Source organism: Carassius gibelio, chromosome A23 (genome assembly GCF_023724105.1).
Source record: "Carassius gibelio isolate Cgi1373 ecotype wild population from Czech Republic chromosome A23, carGib1.2-hapl.c, whole genome shotgun sequence".
In the NCBI taxonomy this organism is placed as follows: Eukaryota; Metazoa; Chordata; class Actinopteri; order Cypriniformes; family Cyprinidae; genus Carassius; species Carassius gibelio.
In genome coordinates this window covers 23479764-23497201 of record NC_068393.1, presented here as the reverse complement: position 1 = coordinate 23497201, position 17438 = coordinate 23479764, and the positions used below count along the sequence as shown (strand labels likewise).

At 36.5% G+C, this 17438-nt stretch overlaps 1 pseudogene; it reads left to right on the top strand.

Annotated features, from left to right (window-relative positions):
• LOC127944348 (MICOS complex subunit mic25a-like) overlaps positions 1-17084 on the top strand; it is a 70756-nt pseudogene extending 53672 nt beyond the window's left edge.
• Positions 17085-17438: the final 354 nt, after the last annotated feature.

Below are 17438 nucleotides of genomic sequence, written 5' to 3'. Positions count from 1 at the left end.
TGGAAAGAGAGGTTGGCTTTTAATGTGGCTTTCCTTTTTCCAAAAAGTGGGTGAAGTGAACATGAAAACAAAACTGACCTTAAAAAAAATGTGATATGGAAGAAAAGTGAGGAGTGTTTATTGTTGTTCAACCAAAACTGGAAATTCATTTACTCACCTTTTCATGTTCCAAAACTGAATGACTTTCTTTAGTCATAAATGTAGTTTAGCTGAATGTTATTGTTGATCTTTTTCATACAAATTCAAATAAAAATAATTATTTGCCTTCATTTTAGTTCAGTTCTACTATACAGCAGGGGAGAAGATTTTCAGTAATTTAATGACTTTCTTCACAGGAAGTGTTGCAGGGCTCCGGTATCATATAATTATATTCTATGTATAAAAACATAAAATATCATCTTGTCTTGTGTTTACAGAAAACTCCAAATGAAACAGGTTAATAATTACATGAGGGTGAGTATATTATGTATAATTCCTTTAAATGATAGACTTGTCAGTTATTATTATACGTAACACTTGCTTAGGTGAGCCACCTCTAGATAATATTTTTCTTAGTTCAGCATTTGTTACCTGTCAGTTCTATAGAACAGACTTTGCTTGCTAGAGGTGTGAAAAATAACGCAGTCGACCTTGTTAAAATCGGGCTGCATTTAATTAGACTCCAGTAATTAAACCCACTAAGCTGTGGCATTGAAGACAATGATTTTAACTAAATATGGTTTTAGTATAAGGAACCCTATATTTGCATATAAACTAAATGAGTTTGAGGATTTTACAGATGTAAAATTCAGCATTGCCGTTACAGGAATAAATAAAATTGTAAAGTATATGAAAATAGTAAACGGTTATTTAAAAATTATAATAGTTATTCAAAATGGCTATAGACCGACTTTTTAAATCTTGATTGCAAGAAAAAAGTTATAGCTAAATTTAAATTCATTTGTGTATAATACATGTTTAAGGTAAACAAGCATTTGTAACACATAAACCATCTGCGAAGTCCGCTATTAAATGTCTATTTAAATTCAGCCTGATTGTTTTATTATTGTAAATGTTGTTTAATATTTTTCCTATATTTAATGATAGTAACCCAGCCTGATTGTCCATGAAGACCGATTAGTTGACTAGTTTTCCAGGCAACCCTCAATTTTGTAAATGTGTAAATTCGCCCGTCTCAATTTTAAGTACAGATCAATGTTGGGTCTTCTCCTCATAGCAGCTCCAAGACAGCAGTTTGAAGTTATAGAAGCTCTTATTAGAGAAACTCTCTCTTGCGCTTGACACACTTCACTTTGAGAAAGCTGCATGCCCTGGAATGAAGGGAGACGGAGAGAAAGAGCGGGAGACGGGCGATCCATTTGTGCTGAGAGCATACCCCGTGCTCTCCTTCTGAGGGGGCATCCACGCTTCTCTGGGCATTGTCTGGGATAATCACTCCAAGATTGGCTTATTCCTCCGTCCTGCACCCTGCTCATTTACAGCCAGGGCCAGATGCACCGACTTTGATGGTGATTGATGTCTCGAGCTCCCATGCATTTAACACTGAGGGGAGGAAGAGAAAAGAGAGGTTTGTGGGCGACTGCTGAAGTAGAGATGGAGGGGAGCAGATATAGAAGGAGATTAAAAAAAAACACAACGATGGAAGGGAAGAGAAAGAGAGAGTGGGAGAAGGGAATAGGCTAGTTAGTCCTCCATGTCTGATGCTGGATTGATGCTGTGGGGCAGCAGGGGCTGTTGTGTCAAGGCTGAACTTTTTGAGAGGCTGCCTAAAACTTTTAATGCTGTTTCTCCCAGCGCTAAATTTGCCCCCAAAGCCCCAGCCCAGCTCTGCCATCAGCATCACTGCAGCCTCAAGGGCTAATGCCCCATGTTTGTGTGTGTGTGTGTGCATGACAGTTCAGGCCAGTGCATGCTCTTCTAACACATGTTTCAGAGTGCCTGTCCACATATATTTATATACATCAGCACTCATATGAGCTCTGAGATACTATAAATATGAATATATGTAGTGCCGTTTGAGAGTTTGCGGGGTTGCGTTGCTTAATAATTGCTGCTGTATGTAGTTTAAATTATTTTCATTTAAAAATATAAGAGATCCATACACACATCAGGGGCCTGTACCATGAAGCTGGATTAGCTGGCTAGCCAGGTAAGTTTCAGTTTAGTTTGCACCAATCCTGGGTTTTAGGTACCATGTAAGTGGCTTGGCTTTTAGCTGCATTCATTGCCTTAGTAACGTACACTCCACGGCTAACCTGCTCCAGGGCAGGTTATGTTCTGGGTTAGAGATCTCAAACTGAAGTTGTTTCAATCAGATGTGAGAAAAGTGACACATGTCTGACACAAAGTCACTCCAGTTTATCTTGATACAAATTAAATGTCACTAATGCTAAAAAAATAAAATAAAATAAAAATAATAGAAGTCTGGCTTTAATGATAATTACTCAGTCATTTTATGATTTATATAATTATTGTGGTTCATATTATTATTATTATTATTTATCTTTTACACACAAGCAATTTTAGTTAAACAGTTATTATAAATCTTTTATTTTAAATAAATATAAATGTATACCGATCATGTGATATAAATAAGCTGTAATATCAAAAGATTGCACTATTTAAAAAAATAAAAAATCTGTCTCTACCACTATGTTCTAGTCTCTACCACTATATATTTTCAAATGTATGAACTAAGTTAACAAGTTTCACTTGTGACATCACTGATAGAGCAAAATGATTTATTTTTTTTTTGTCCTATTTAAATTTGTCATATTCTTAAGTCTCTTAACCTTTAGCAAAACCTTTAACCTTTAGTTTTGAATCTCGCTGGGTCTCTCACGAGAAGTAAATCAAACTTGCTTTTTGTTGCAAGGCTCGTGATTGGCTGTTCGCCAGTGATGTCACACATTCATGTGCACGCGCTCCACAAACTCAGGATCAAAGCCTGAGTTGACAAAGAAAGTTGATGAACAGCATGTTACCAACAGAGCCGGATTGGAGAGGTTTTGTTTTGTCAACTCAAAACTAATCCTATAACTCTGAATTTGTTCAGCTACCATCATGGTACAGGCCCCAGGTTTGTCTTAATCAAGATTTGTTGTTGTTATTATTATTATTATTATTATTATTATTATTATTATTATATAACTTTATATTTAATAATAACTATAATAAAATATAAACTTTTAAATTGTAAACTTCTAAATTACCACTGGTACTAATAATAATACTATGTAAATATTAAAATATATAACAATAGTAATAGAAATAATACAAATTACATTAATTAATAATAATTAAATGTAGTATTATCATTATTATCATTAATAATAATAATACAATATAGATCTTTATATTTAATAATAATAAATATGTTATGGAAAAAGTTTCAACAATGCATCTAATTATGCATATAATAATTAAATAAATGTAAATTATATAAATTATATAAATGTTTTCATAGCAATCATAAGTAAAATAAAACCACTAGTGTTTAAATAATTAAATGTATTACTAATATTATTTTTACCTAATACATTTTATATTTAATAGTAATAATAATAAATATTGTAATACATTAATAAAATGCAAAAATATTCAGATAACAATGCATTGTAAATTAATTGCCATTCCATGACCCTTGCTGTGCCAACTCAAGGCTGTTTTAACGCGAGTTCTCAGATCAAGATGATGTGGATATTGGCATTATCTTTCATTGCTAACAAGTCTTTACTAGCGTTTATGCTTGTGGTTGCCAGATGTGACAACCTTTAAGCCCCAAAATAGAGCTTTTCTCCTTTAAGGATACACTTTCTGCCCAGTGTTTTACTTCATTTGTGCAATCTGGAAACCCTGTGCATTCTCACTGATGGTGGAACAAGTGCTGATAATGATATGAAAACATTTTAGCGATCTGTACACAGCGATATTCTGCTTACATGAAGGTGTCTTATAGACAATGTGTGTTTTTTCACAAGCCATTTGTACTGTTTGTGTTACCAAATTTGCCATGATTAGGGCTGGGATAAACGATTATTTTTTAAACGATTAATCTAGGGATTATTTTTTCAGACCGATTCGATTTCGATTATGTCCCCATTAATTGACTACTAACAATTTATACATGTTGATTTACATACCTGAATGAAAAAAACATGAATTCCTTAACATTGCAATATATGTTTATTGCTCTTAAAATTACAAAATAACAGACTGACTAAGAATGCATTACTTTTCACTTGTATAGAGATAGCATTCAATAAAACCTTGAAGCCTTGAAAACACATAGCTTACTGAAACAAGCTTACTGAACACATAGGGAACACTGAACACATTCTTTCAGATGAAAATAACAACAACTTGATGTCTAGCATTCAATAAAAAAGGTCACCCAAAATACCTGTTTAGAGCAATTGAAAGAATATAGTAACCAATGTAAACTTGAGGGCTTTAAGCTAATACAGAGAGTGCTTTTCCCCCCCAAAAAAAAAAAAAAACAGTGGGAGCCAGCAGACTGTCATGGAGAAAAAAAATCTCCGAATGCTCCACGTGAAACTTTGGCGTTCCGCCCTTTTTCTATCGTGTCTAATGATTTTGGTTACAGAGACACACAGATGGGAAATCAAAAATTACCTGTATTACAGTGTATGATGTAGCTGTCCATCAGTGTAAACAATGTGCAAAGTAATTAAACCAAAAAGTACACGATTTATAAAGTTATTGGCTTCTAAAGTAAGGAGTCGACTCTGAATCGCTGAAACGAGTCGTTATAGATTTCAAATCCTTTGCCCATCTCTATGTACGTCACTAGAACACTTTGCAAAATAATCTCTGCCTACTGTCTTGGGAGAAACAAAACTGTGACCTGCCCCACCCCCACACACAGACGCTCTGGTTAGCAGTTGGTGTGATGGCATCATGTCGAGGAGACAGTGTGTTATGAGTCATTTTCCCCAATAACCCCGAAAAGAACTTAAATTACACTTTCAGATTTAATCGTACAGATAAGAGCAATACATCAATCGAATCTGAAAGGGTCTACTTTTTTTTGGATACAGACATAACTTTGTGCACTTAAAAAATAAAGATAACAAACAAGGTGTGCTGTCTGCAGCCTTTGTCTGCACTGATCTTCATTTACAAACACGTCATTAAAATGAACTGATACTCAACAAAGAGACATGAAAGAGATATCTATAGAAAGCGTGTCATTGTCTACTTTAAAACTAAACAAGTGCTGCCTGTTAGGCGCAGCAGTCATTCTATTCTACATTACTCACCGATCAAATAAGGTTTTGACAGCTGTCAAAAAAAAGATCAATGCAGAAAAAACCCTGGATTGGTTATATAACGTTGGACAGAATGTTGATCCGGCCATCGCGTATATTCAGCGCACATAAGGTAAACGTTTTGCAAACATTTTTAGAGAAATAAAAACATGTCGATGAATCAATGCTCATATTTTGTGTCGACGTATTTTTTGCGTCGACGTCATCGATGACCTAGATGACCTCGGTGCGTTGTCCCAGCCCTAGCCATGATCAAACTTTCACAGAGTTTCAATAATGGATCTATTGTGTTTGAGGAATAAATGTGCTTTTCCTACCTGTGACAATACAATGGGGAAAAACTTACATATGTACAATTTATATCAAGAGTGTCGAAGTGTTTTTTTTTTTTTTTTTTACCAGTTTTCGTGTTGAAAATGGGATGGCAATGTTGGTTTTCAGTGTGTATTAACGATCTTTGAGAAAATTTACTGTGCGATCTGAGTGGCTTTTTCCCATTCGCAAACAAATTGTCACTTAGAAAATGTAACGTGAATACAGATGACAAAACACTAACCAAAACCAAGAGTTTTGTATTATTATAGTTGGTTAAATGAAGTCGGTCTATAGTCATTTGAGGTTGGTTAAAGGACACATTAAATGTTATTGCATTTCCCTGCTGAATTAAATAAAAATAAAAAAACAAGAAAAAAAAGTGCTAAAACCAGCCTAACCTGGTTGACTGATTTTAGTTGGTCATCCAGCCCAGTCTTTGCTGGTCAAAGCTGGTCAGAAGGCTGGTTTTAGAGGGGTTTTGACCACTTCCTTAGCTGGTCAGACTGGGAGACCAGCTGGAACAACCAGCTAAAACCAGCTTGAGAAAGCTTGGAGACAAGCTTAAACCAGCTAAGTTTAGGCTGGTTTTAGCAGTTTTTTTTTTCAGCAGGATAGAATAATCATTATTAATCATCGTGATTTATAATTTTAATCAAAATAATTTCGATAATCAGTTTAACCATTATCGTGCAGCCCTAACAATATACCTTTACAATACCTAAAACTGCCGAAAATTGTTGTGAAAAGTTGTGACCTGAATTTTTATTATACAACAGATCCAGTTCCAGTGCTTGAATTTGATTGACCGAGCAGCATTTCAAGAGCGCTTCTATACACTACAGGAACTTTGTACTGTTTTCATCACTTTTCTTCTTTGCAGTCTGTACATTAGTGGTGTATAATTGATTTATTCAAAAACCCTGATTCATTCAGTAATGAACAACCACTGTGTTTGGAGATGTGCAATGGTTGATTCTGCTTTGACTTTTATTGGAACTATTTTCAGTGTTCGAGCATTAATTGACAGTGACCTCCCAAAAGTTCCTAAAAGTACAGTAGAAATTATCCAAATGAAGAAGGAAACTCACCTATTTTGAATGACATGAGTAAATTATGATTTTTTGTAAATAATTTTTGGGGAATTACTTGCACTGATGAATCTTGAACAATAAGACATTGAACATTTATTAAGAAAGCAAATAGCATTATTTTTGTTGTTGTTTGATGAAGATTTTTGTTGTTATTTGATGAAGACTGATTACTGTTACAGCTCCGCTGTGAAGCGGTGTCCCTATGGACTGTCTTTTCCTCCAAAGCCCTTGTTACAGAATGTAAGAAACCGTGCACAGCAACCTTTTAATCACCCGACACAACTCCACCATGGCTTATTGAAGCACGACCGTTGGCGTGAAGAGCTCTTCGTAGCCTAATTCAAATCCCTCTAGCTAAAGGCAGGTAGCTCAGATGTGACTGTCTAAAACCTTGACTGGGACTTTCCCCTATTGTACATTAAACAACAACTGCACAATATTTTTTTTTTACAGTTTGTGCACTGAATTTGTTCCACATTTTAGTACAGAACCTACAATTTAGGTGGGGAAATTACCGTAGTATGTATGCATTTAATAGGGTAATCAATATTACATGTTTATTAATTAATAAATATTACATAGAAATAAGTATTAGGAAGTAAACCAGCTGAAATTTATTAAATTAGTAGCTTAATTTACTTGTGATTAATAAATTTTTCCATAGTTACAAGTTCCATGTTCCTTATTTATTTATTAAATTCCATCATTCAATAATGCAAATGAGTTCACTTTTGTTAAAAGTGAAAACTTAAAAGAAAATTGGTTATTGTCTTCTTGCATTATTGACAAACTATTTTCCTGTTTGACACTACAAAGCTGCGTTGACAATCTGTATTGTAGTAAAAGCTAAAAAAAAAATTGATAATTGATTGAGAATAACTTAACATTCTCCTTTTATTCAGAAAAATCACAGAATAAAATGGTTGTTGTCAAATGAAATAACAGTGTAGAATGATGGTAAACCTTTTTAACTATTCGCATACTTTAACTTCTACAGTCCTGCTAAAAATACATGCCTCAGTGCTCAATGGCAGTCACAAGGCTTATCCAATATCGTCCTTCCTATTTTTTTATTATTATTTTTTGCCGCTTTCTCATGTAAGACCAGACGCCTCGAGCCTCCATCCATCCATTCTTCACAGTGGGATTATTGATTTCATTTTCATATTGCTGCAGGTCTTTCGTTGTAAACAACCTTCCCCTCTTTTCAAAAAGTGAATTGATCCTCGGTCTGCCTGTGTTAGAAGGAACCAATCAAAGCGAACACCATTATCTTTCTTTTTAGCAGCCGCTTCCCTTTCTGTCCTCCTTTTGTGTCAGGAAATAATAGAGCTTGCATTGACAAACAACATCAAGTATAATGGCTAGTTTGTTTGCAGCACAGATTTGAAAAGTTTTACGAAAGTGCCAAGCTAAAATGGTTTGAGTTCAGGACAAACTTATTGTTCCAGCAGCACATTTACACAATATAATAGATGGCGAGGATTATCTTGTTTGCAATAGTGACTCGAAAAGCTTCACGTGGCCACACTGAGAAAGACCTTGAGGGAAATGGATGGAGGGGCTTTTTCTTTATTTAAATTTTATTGCACATCTATAGAAACGTGTGGGGTGGGTTTGCAAACTAGAAAACTGTGATTTGTGCTGTATTGAATTATACCACAGAGACATTGCCTTGCCATTTCTGAAAGCCTTTACATCAAAAAGGTGCACTGCTGTGTGGACCCAATTACATGTGTTAATGTATTCAGGCCTGGAGACACAACATATGCATGTAGATTTATGGCTCTTGATCATTTAAGGCATTCTGCCTTTATCAAAGCTGTAGAAGGAAGTACATTAAATATAATGGAAATTCTGTTATCATTTACTCACCCTTAAGTTGTTCCAAACCTGTATGAGCTTCTTCTGTTAAAAACGAAGAAAGATATTTTGATAAATGTTGATTGGCACCATCAACAGTTGATTGGCACCATTGACTTACATAGTAGGAAAATACTCAAAGTCAGTGGTGCCAATGAACAACAACAACTTCAAGTTTCCTCTTGGAATGAATCTGATGAACGTGTTGGGTATTGATTGAAGATTTGTGTGTTCCTCACAAAAAGTTTTTGTATGACTTAAGCCTTTGGAATGTAGATTGCGAGTTGTATGGACCACTTTTATGATAGCTTTCTGGTACAAGCGTGTCTTTTTTCAGGATTGAAAGATTCAGACCCCATTCTGTGTAATTGGATAAATCAAAATCTTTAAGGTTTTATCTTAGCGTTAAATCTTTACAGCAGTTGTGTTAGTTAGGCCTTTGTTGCGAAAATAGATTAAATTTGCACCTACAGTTCTCCTTGTGTGGAAGAAGGATATTGGAAACAAGCATGATAATACATTGTGCTTGTACTACAAAAAGATAAAATTAAAAAAGTCTGACTACATGTTTGGCTCACCGCTCTTTGTAGTCGTAATACTCCGTTCATCTTTCAATCTATACTTCTTTTATGCCTTGCTTCTGTGCTTCCCCCTCTAATTGGTCTATCGCTATTGTCTGCACTTTGCACTATCAAACTGCATATCAGACCTATTCTGAAGGCTTCTTTTTGGCTCAGGTGTGCCACATGGCCTATGAACATCTTTACAAAGCCCTGAAGCAACAGTCAGTGGGGAACCCGAGGTCAAGAGCCTGAAATACAGTGGCCGATGTGACCTTTCCACAGCGGAGCCACAGTTGCACCACTATGCCTTCTTTCTGATAACCCCGAGTCCATTGACCAGTCTAGACTTGAACTATAGAATCTCTAAATTTTCTTGTGTGGATTTCACTGAGTAGCACTGCAGTCGACTCTCTTTTTTTCCCCAACACTCACCATGTGTTAAAAGTGCATTAGGAATTGCTTTCTTGCTTTGTTACCCCAAAAGCATCCGTGTGCTGTTTCCCATTCGGCAGCTGAACAAGGCGGTTCACTTTGTCTGTCTGGTCTCCAGAAGGTATTTTCTGTGTTTTATTCTATTGATGCTGTTAGGAGCAATAGAAAATACTGTTTGGACCAGCCATCACTCTTTCCACAAAGGCAGGTTTGAAGTGCCTCCATGGACTGCCTTCAAAAACATCATAAGGAGAGCAACCAAATTGTGGGTTCCTTTACTTGCAACAAATAGGGGTTTGTTTGCCTTTTTGTTTTCAGAATAAGCTTATTGTGTTACAGACAATTCGTACGGAAGAAATGTCTTCTCGTTTGAAAAAGCATTTTGTGGAATGTGAATGCTCCCATCATCTAACTAGTACAGGCATATATTGTTTTTGCTGTTCTTTCCAGTGTTGGGGTTACAGGTATTACCTATTACAGGTAATGCGACTTACATAATCAGATTACTTTTTTCAAGTTACTAGTAAAGTAACGCATTACTTCTTTAATTTACAAGAGAATATCCAAGTTACTTTTTCAAATAAGTAACGCAAGTTACTTTTTTTTTCAATTTATTGATTGACAGCTCTCCTCATGTTGACAGAAATCAAATGTTACTGTAGTTCTAAAATAAATAAGAATATACTGTACAAACTGTATATTCTATCGCCCTTCACCAACCCTAAACCTAACCCTAACCCTCACGGGAAACTTTGTGCATTTTTACTTTTAAAACTCTTTCTGTATGATTTATAAGCATTTTGAAAAATGGGGACATGGGTTATGTCCTCATAAGTCACCCTCTCCTTGTAATACCTGTGTCATACCCATGTCATTATACAGAGTTGTGTCCTGATATGTCACAAAAACGAGGACACACACACAAAAAGATTCAATATTCCTCAAAATGAATAAAATAATGCAACTCAGAATCTGACGCAAACCTGCACTGATGAAAATGGTAATGTCAAAATTTTCCTTTGATTCATATATATCCACTGTGAAATTATTGGTGAAATTAAAAGCTTGTTTTAAGAGAGTTTACTTTCTATAAGTTCACAGGTCAATATGTGACCATAGTTCAAGAAATACCCAAATACGGATCTTTGTTATTCAGTAAAGGAGTATTTGACTTATCTAAAAATAATTCATTTATATAAATTCATATAGTCCTTGTGCCATACAGTACATCTTGTTATTGAATGAATTGATATTGGATAAGGGCTGCAGGCTGAAAATATAATATTGAGTTTCCTCTTCCATATTTATGTTGTAAACTCAGTGTATTTTTTGGAGATTTTGGAAGTGTGTTTTGTTTTGTTAAAATGGGGCTTTTGTTTGGATGATGATGATGATGATGTCAGAGCAAAGGGCATTTCTAGCTTATTTCCAGAGATGAAAAGGGCAGAGGTCATGCATATATTCGTTCTTCCTCACAATGTCCTGTCACACCAGACATGATGTAGTGGCCAGGGAGCTAGGGGTCATGAAACCCACCTGACCTTTGAAAAAGAAAGTAACTGACATTGTGCTCGTGTTTGAAAGATAAAGTGTGAGTGTGTTTGTGTCTTCCAAATGTTCTGATGCTCCGAAGAGTGCAATCTGTTTTAGCATCAGCTTCAGTTCTATGAACCACCGTTAGGGCCTTATCACACCAAGTATGGAACAAATGTTCATTGTGAAAAAGATTTTAAACAGAAACACTAAACATAAACGGAAGCATTAGTAAAATATACTTTGTACTGAGGTTTAAAAGTTTGGATCAATAAGATTTTTGTAATTTTTAGTTTATTTTGGGAAAGGCTCTCCAAGCCTGCATTTATTTGCTCAAAAATACAGTAGAAATGGTAATATTGTGAAACATTATTACAATTTAAAGTAACTGTTTATTATTTTAATATATTTTAAAATGTCATTTATTCCTGTGATGCAAAGCATAATTTTCAGCATCACAACTCCAGTCTTCATTCTTAAGTGTCACAGTATTCTTCAGAAATCATACTAATATACTGATTTGCCATTCAAGAAATATTTCTTTTTATTATCAATATTGAGAAGAGTTGTGCTGCTTAATAATTTTGTGGAAACTGTGATGCATTTCTTTGATAATCACCTATTTGTACAAAAATGTATTTAGTTTTAATGTAGCCTGATGAAAATTTGTTTCACTCTTGAAGTGAATAGACCTTTTATTGGCGATTTGTTTTGCATTTTAATTCAATTTATTTTGTTTTGTTTTCTTTTGTTTTGAATAGGCCTTTAAAGTATTTTGTCCATGTTGGCTTTTTTTTAGAGAAAGAAATTGACATACCTCATTGAAACATCCCGCCTAATAAATGATAAAGTGAGAAAGAGGTAGATCAGCTCTTATCAGGCTCATTAAATGTCTTATTCAGGACATGCTTTATGCCAGATGTCTCGTGGAGTACTTCCTCACGCATATTTGATTGCCCGTGTCTGTGTGGTTTATCTGACAGTGAAATGAAAGGAGCAGACAGATCAGAGAGCAGCACATCCGAAGATGAAGTTAAAATCAGCGGAACCTGCTCCTAGATTGAAATCACTGTCGCTGCTGCTTTCTTTCTCTTTTTTTCCCCTCATGTGCTCTGCTCATTGCAGAGGTCAGAGTTGAGCTCCCTTGGCCTTGTTTGTTTGTCTTGTTTGATCGTTCTTCTTTATCTGCTTCTCTTTTATTTGCCGTCATAGCATCAGCAGCTGTTTCTCCCTTCCCTTAATGGAAAGGGTAGTTTAGACAACACCTCAGAGAGGAGAATGAGACATTGGCAGCAGGTGACATCTAATTGAGTAGTTATAGTATTATTATTATATAGTATTATTAAGTATCCAGCACTTCTTGAAAACTACAGACCGGTATCCCTTCTTCCATTCATTGCAAAGACACTTGAGCGAGCTGTGTTCAACCAGCTTTCTATGTTCCTTGTACAGAACAACCTCCTGGACAGCAACCAATCTGGCTTCAAAAGTGGCCACTCAACTGAGACTGCTCTGCTCTCGGTTACTGAAGCCCTGCGACTAGCAAGAGCAGCTTCAAAATCCTCGGTACTCATCTTACTGGACCTGTCTGCTGCTTTTGACACTGTTAATCACCAGATTCTCCTGTCCACCCTCAGAAAGATGGGCATCTCTGGAACTGCTCTCCTGTGGGTTAAGTCCTATCTCTCTGACAGATCCTTCAGTGTGTCTTGGAGGGGGTGATGTTTCAAAGTCACACCACCTAGCTACTGGGGTTCCTCAAGGCTCAGGACTTGGACCACTTCTCTTCTCCATCTACATGACATCTTGAGGATCTGTCATTCAGAAGCATGGCTTTTCTTATCACTGCTATGCTGATGACACCCAACTCTACTTCTCATTCCAGCCAGATGACCCGACGGTAGCTGCTCGCATTTCAGCCTGAGTGACATTTCTAGCTGGATGAATGACCATCACCTTCAGCTTAACCTTACGAAGAACGAATCCTGGTGATTCCAGCTAACCCATTGCTTCATCACAACTTCTCTATACAGCTGGGCTCGTCAAACATAACTCATTCGAGGACAGCCAGAAACCTAGTTGTGATGGATCATCAGTTAAGCTTCACAGACCACATTGCTCCCCCGACCCGGTCCTGCAGGTTTGCCTTATACAACATTAGGAAGATTAGACCCTTCCTGTCAGAGCAAGCAACCCAACTTCTTGTCCAAGCTCTTGTTTTCTCCAGACTGGACTATTGTAATGCTCTCCTGGCAGGCCTTCCTGCATGTACTGTCAAGCCTCTGCAAATGATCCAGAATGCAGCAGCGAGGGTTGTCTTCAATGAGCCAAAAAAAGCTCACGTTACTCCTCTCCTCATCAGGTTACACTGGCTACCAGTAGCCGCTCGCATCAAATTCAAGGTACTGGTGCTTGCCTACAAGACGACCACTGGTACGGCACCAACTTACCTAAACTCACTGGTTAAATCTTATGTATATGTAATATATGTAATATACTGTTGTTGTTCTCTTGTTGACCTGACTGCTTCTATTGTTCTCATTTGTAAGTCGCTTTGGATAAAAGCGTCTGCTAAATTATTAAATGTAAATGTAAGTATTAGTATGCTTTTATTATTCTCTCTCTCTCTCTCTCTCTCTCTCTCTCTCTCTATATATATATATATATATATATATATATAGAGATATATTTTATTCTGTGTTCTTCACACCAATAAAATGAATCTTGCTCTGTAACTCTTGACTCCTGCTCACACACTCGTTGAGTAATCCATCAAAGCTGTGATATTGATCTATCAGCTGTCTTATATGTGTTATACGTTTATCAGCTCTCAACATTTTTATGACTCCCACTCCTCACCACACCGCCATCAACCACAGGTTCAATGCAGCACACTGGCAGAGTTGGTGCCATTGGCGTTCCTCAGGTCTCTGTGTTGGGCCTATTGTAATTATCACAATATCCCGCACTCTTAGTTCAGCCTCCCCTCCACCACCAGTTAGTTCCCTGTTTTGGTCCAGGAGGTCCTCAGGAGAGTTATCAGAAACTGGCTTTGGCTGCTTTCAACCACTGGGAAAGACAGTTCAATCGATAACAGACTCAAACATATACAAGCTTGCTGAGCTGACTGTGGCCTTGTGCAAAAGCCGTGGAAGGCAACCACTGGGCAGTTTCTTTGTGATACTCAGTTATGTAGGTTGTGTTAATTATAGAGAATGTGCTTTAGTGAATTAAAAGTATCTCTCCTGATTTATGTAGCCTGTATTTGAGGGTTTTTATGTCCCAGGGGTTGAACTTTTTTTCTTTTTGTCACACAAAGGTCACACATCGGGGAAGTCATGGCCTAATGGTTAAAGGGTTGGACTCCCAATCGAAGGGTTGTGAGTTCTAGTCTCGGGCCGGACGGAATTGTAGGTGGGGGGAGTGCATGAACAGCTCTCTCTCCACCTTCAATACCACGACTTAGGTGCCCTTGAGCAAGGCATCGAACCCCCAACTGCTCCCCGGGCGCCGCAGCATAAATGGCTGCCCACTGCTCCGGGTGTGTGCTCACAGTGTGTGTGTGTGTGTTTACTGCTCTGTGTGTGTGCACTTCGGATGGGTTAAATGCAGAGCACAAATTCCGAGTATGGGTAACCATACTTGGCTGAATGTCACTTCACTTTCACTTTCACTTAAAACATCTTGGAAGCATTTTATACTTAACTTATTTAATAATCATTAAAATATTGTTAACAGTCTAATATTATTATAATTTTTTCACTTTAAACTACATCAATTACAACTTCAGTTGTCGTCTTTTCCATGACAAGCAACCATTTTGCCTCTAAAGCCATTTATTTTTTCAAAGGTTAGTGCACTTTTTTCTACTAAGGAAATCGCTAAATTTAGATGTGCTTTGTAAAGAAAAAGAAAAATGAAGATTAATATAATTTGTGAACATAATGTTTTTTAATTGTTTACATTTTATTTAAACTAATTTAAAAAATATTAACATATTTGTTTATTGAGGATGCATTAAATATTAGTTGTTACATTAAAACTTTAGCAAGTTGCCATTTTATTTAAAACATATTTGAAATGTCGTATGCATAATTTTTAGATGTGATGGAAATGACATTGTGGTGCAAATGTGCATGACTTCATGACATGTGTCTAGTATTGAACTTTTTTGGTAGACAAATAAACTTGTTAGATTGTGTTGAAAGTGAGTTTTCCAAAATTCCACATTGCCAAAAGTGTCCATAGTTGAAGAAAGATCTATTCATGTGTAGGCTACATCTTTTCCATGATCTCTTCTTTTACTAACACCCTTACCTTTCAGAAAGCCAATTTTATATTTGTTTGAGTCTCTTCGAGGATCATGCACAGTAATTGGTATCAAAGCTGCAGATTTCCTGACCCAGGCTGATCTTTTACCTCTGGGTTGAAAAACATAAATCCTGCGAGGTTAAACTGGCCCTTGGTGTTGCTGACAGGTTGCTTTAATTAACTTCCACCCTCTTCGTTTGCAGCCTCTTCGCTTTTTCTGCATGTATGCCGAAGAGCTACGGAGGTCAGGGCCAACATTCAGAAATAATAGTTATGTGGGTTGCTTTGAATCTGGGTGATGACATTGCATTGTCCTCCCTTTCTCCTAATCCTCTTTGTTTCTCTCTTCATCTCCTTCCTCTTCTCATGGCCTGTCCTCCCTCTATCTCCTCCTGCCCTCCTCTCTGGCACACACCCATTGTAATGTACGGAGCACATCTGAATGACTGGAATTAAGTGCCCTGACCTTTAGTCGGTGATGATTACCTATGCAATGTAGTTCCCCCCCTCACTCATGTGGGCCCCAGTCCCACAGGCAGTGATGACATAATACACACACACACACACACACACACACTGTTATGTACGTGTTTTGTCTAACTTTTCAATTATACATTTAACCTGTAAAAGCTTTGTTTATCTTTGGAACACAATTAAAGATATTTTGGATGAAAACTGGGAGGCTTGAGACTGTCCCATAGACTGCCAGGAAAATAACAGTGTCAAGGTCCAGAAAAGAATGAAACGCATCGTCAGAATAGTCCATCTGCTATCAGTGGTTCAACTGTAATGTCATGAAGCGACGAGAATACAATAAAGTCGTTATTTTTGTTTTATTCGTGTACAAAAAGTGTTCTCGTCGCTTTTTTATTTTCTGTAATTATGCATTGTAATATTGAATTTATTAATTGAATTTATATTAAATAAATACATTTGATTCTAAAAGACCTTTATCGTCTCCCGTTTTTGTTATTCTCTCCATTTCTGAACAGAATCTGTTGGTGAATCACGGATAGAGAGCCATTCATCTGTGTGTTGGATTTCACGGGCCGCTTCATCTTTAGCCTCTCCAGTCTATTACCATCTGATCCCAGGACTCCAGTGTACTGAACAAGCTGCATATTACAGGCCACTATGAGTATTCCATTATCTGTAACAGTGCTGAGAATGGGATCACAGACATGCAAGGCTTAATTTTATAAGAGTACACTCAGGAAATTCTGATACTTTTATTTGTTGGGATTTTATTTATGCATTGTATTTTGGCAAAAGCATATCTACATAAATGGATAACTGCTAAAATCTGGTCCTGCCTTTTATCTTTTGTGTTTCTTTATCAAATATGGTCAACTCGAGAGCCATTATGACAGTAGCTATGTTTTCATAACTATGTTTTTATCATTAATTTTTATTATGTATTGCATGGATGGAAACGCCAAATTTCAGAAAAAAATTCTTTAATTCACCCAAAACGTTTTTACGCTTGTTTGAGGTGGTTTTTGACTTGTGTGAAAAAGGGTTAATGCAAATAATAAAGATCTCGCTGTAGAGCATCTCAAATGTTATGGTCGTTCTGAAGTGCCCTAGCAAAGTTTGTCGTGAAACTGTTTCTGTATAATTGCCTCCCTGAACTGTCTTACACAGCTGCGTTCCCAAACAGCAACATCCACCTCTGAAAGCAATGAATACATTTGTGTTTTGTCTGCTGGCTCTGAGGCACAAGTAATTTATTATTTATGATTTTTTTTTTTTTATTCAGTGGCTTCTCCTACTTTTCTTAATGATATTTAGTGTCAGTTTATCAAGAAGTGACAATTTTATTATCTTTGACTTGTTGGACTGAAACGGTGCTAATTTGCAAATTTTTGTATGTGAAATTCCAATTTTGGAATTTATATTTGGAAGTTATATTCGCAACTTTGGATGGAAACCCAGCTAGTGTCCGTTAGTAAATATTTTTATTTTTTATTTTTTTTTATTTTTTGTATAAATAAGCCTGACATTGGCAGAGGTAACCTGACATTGGAAGAGGTAACCAA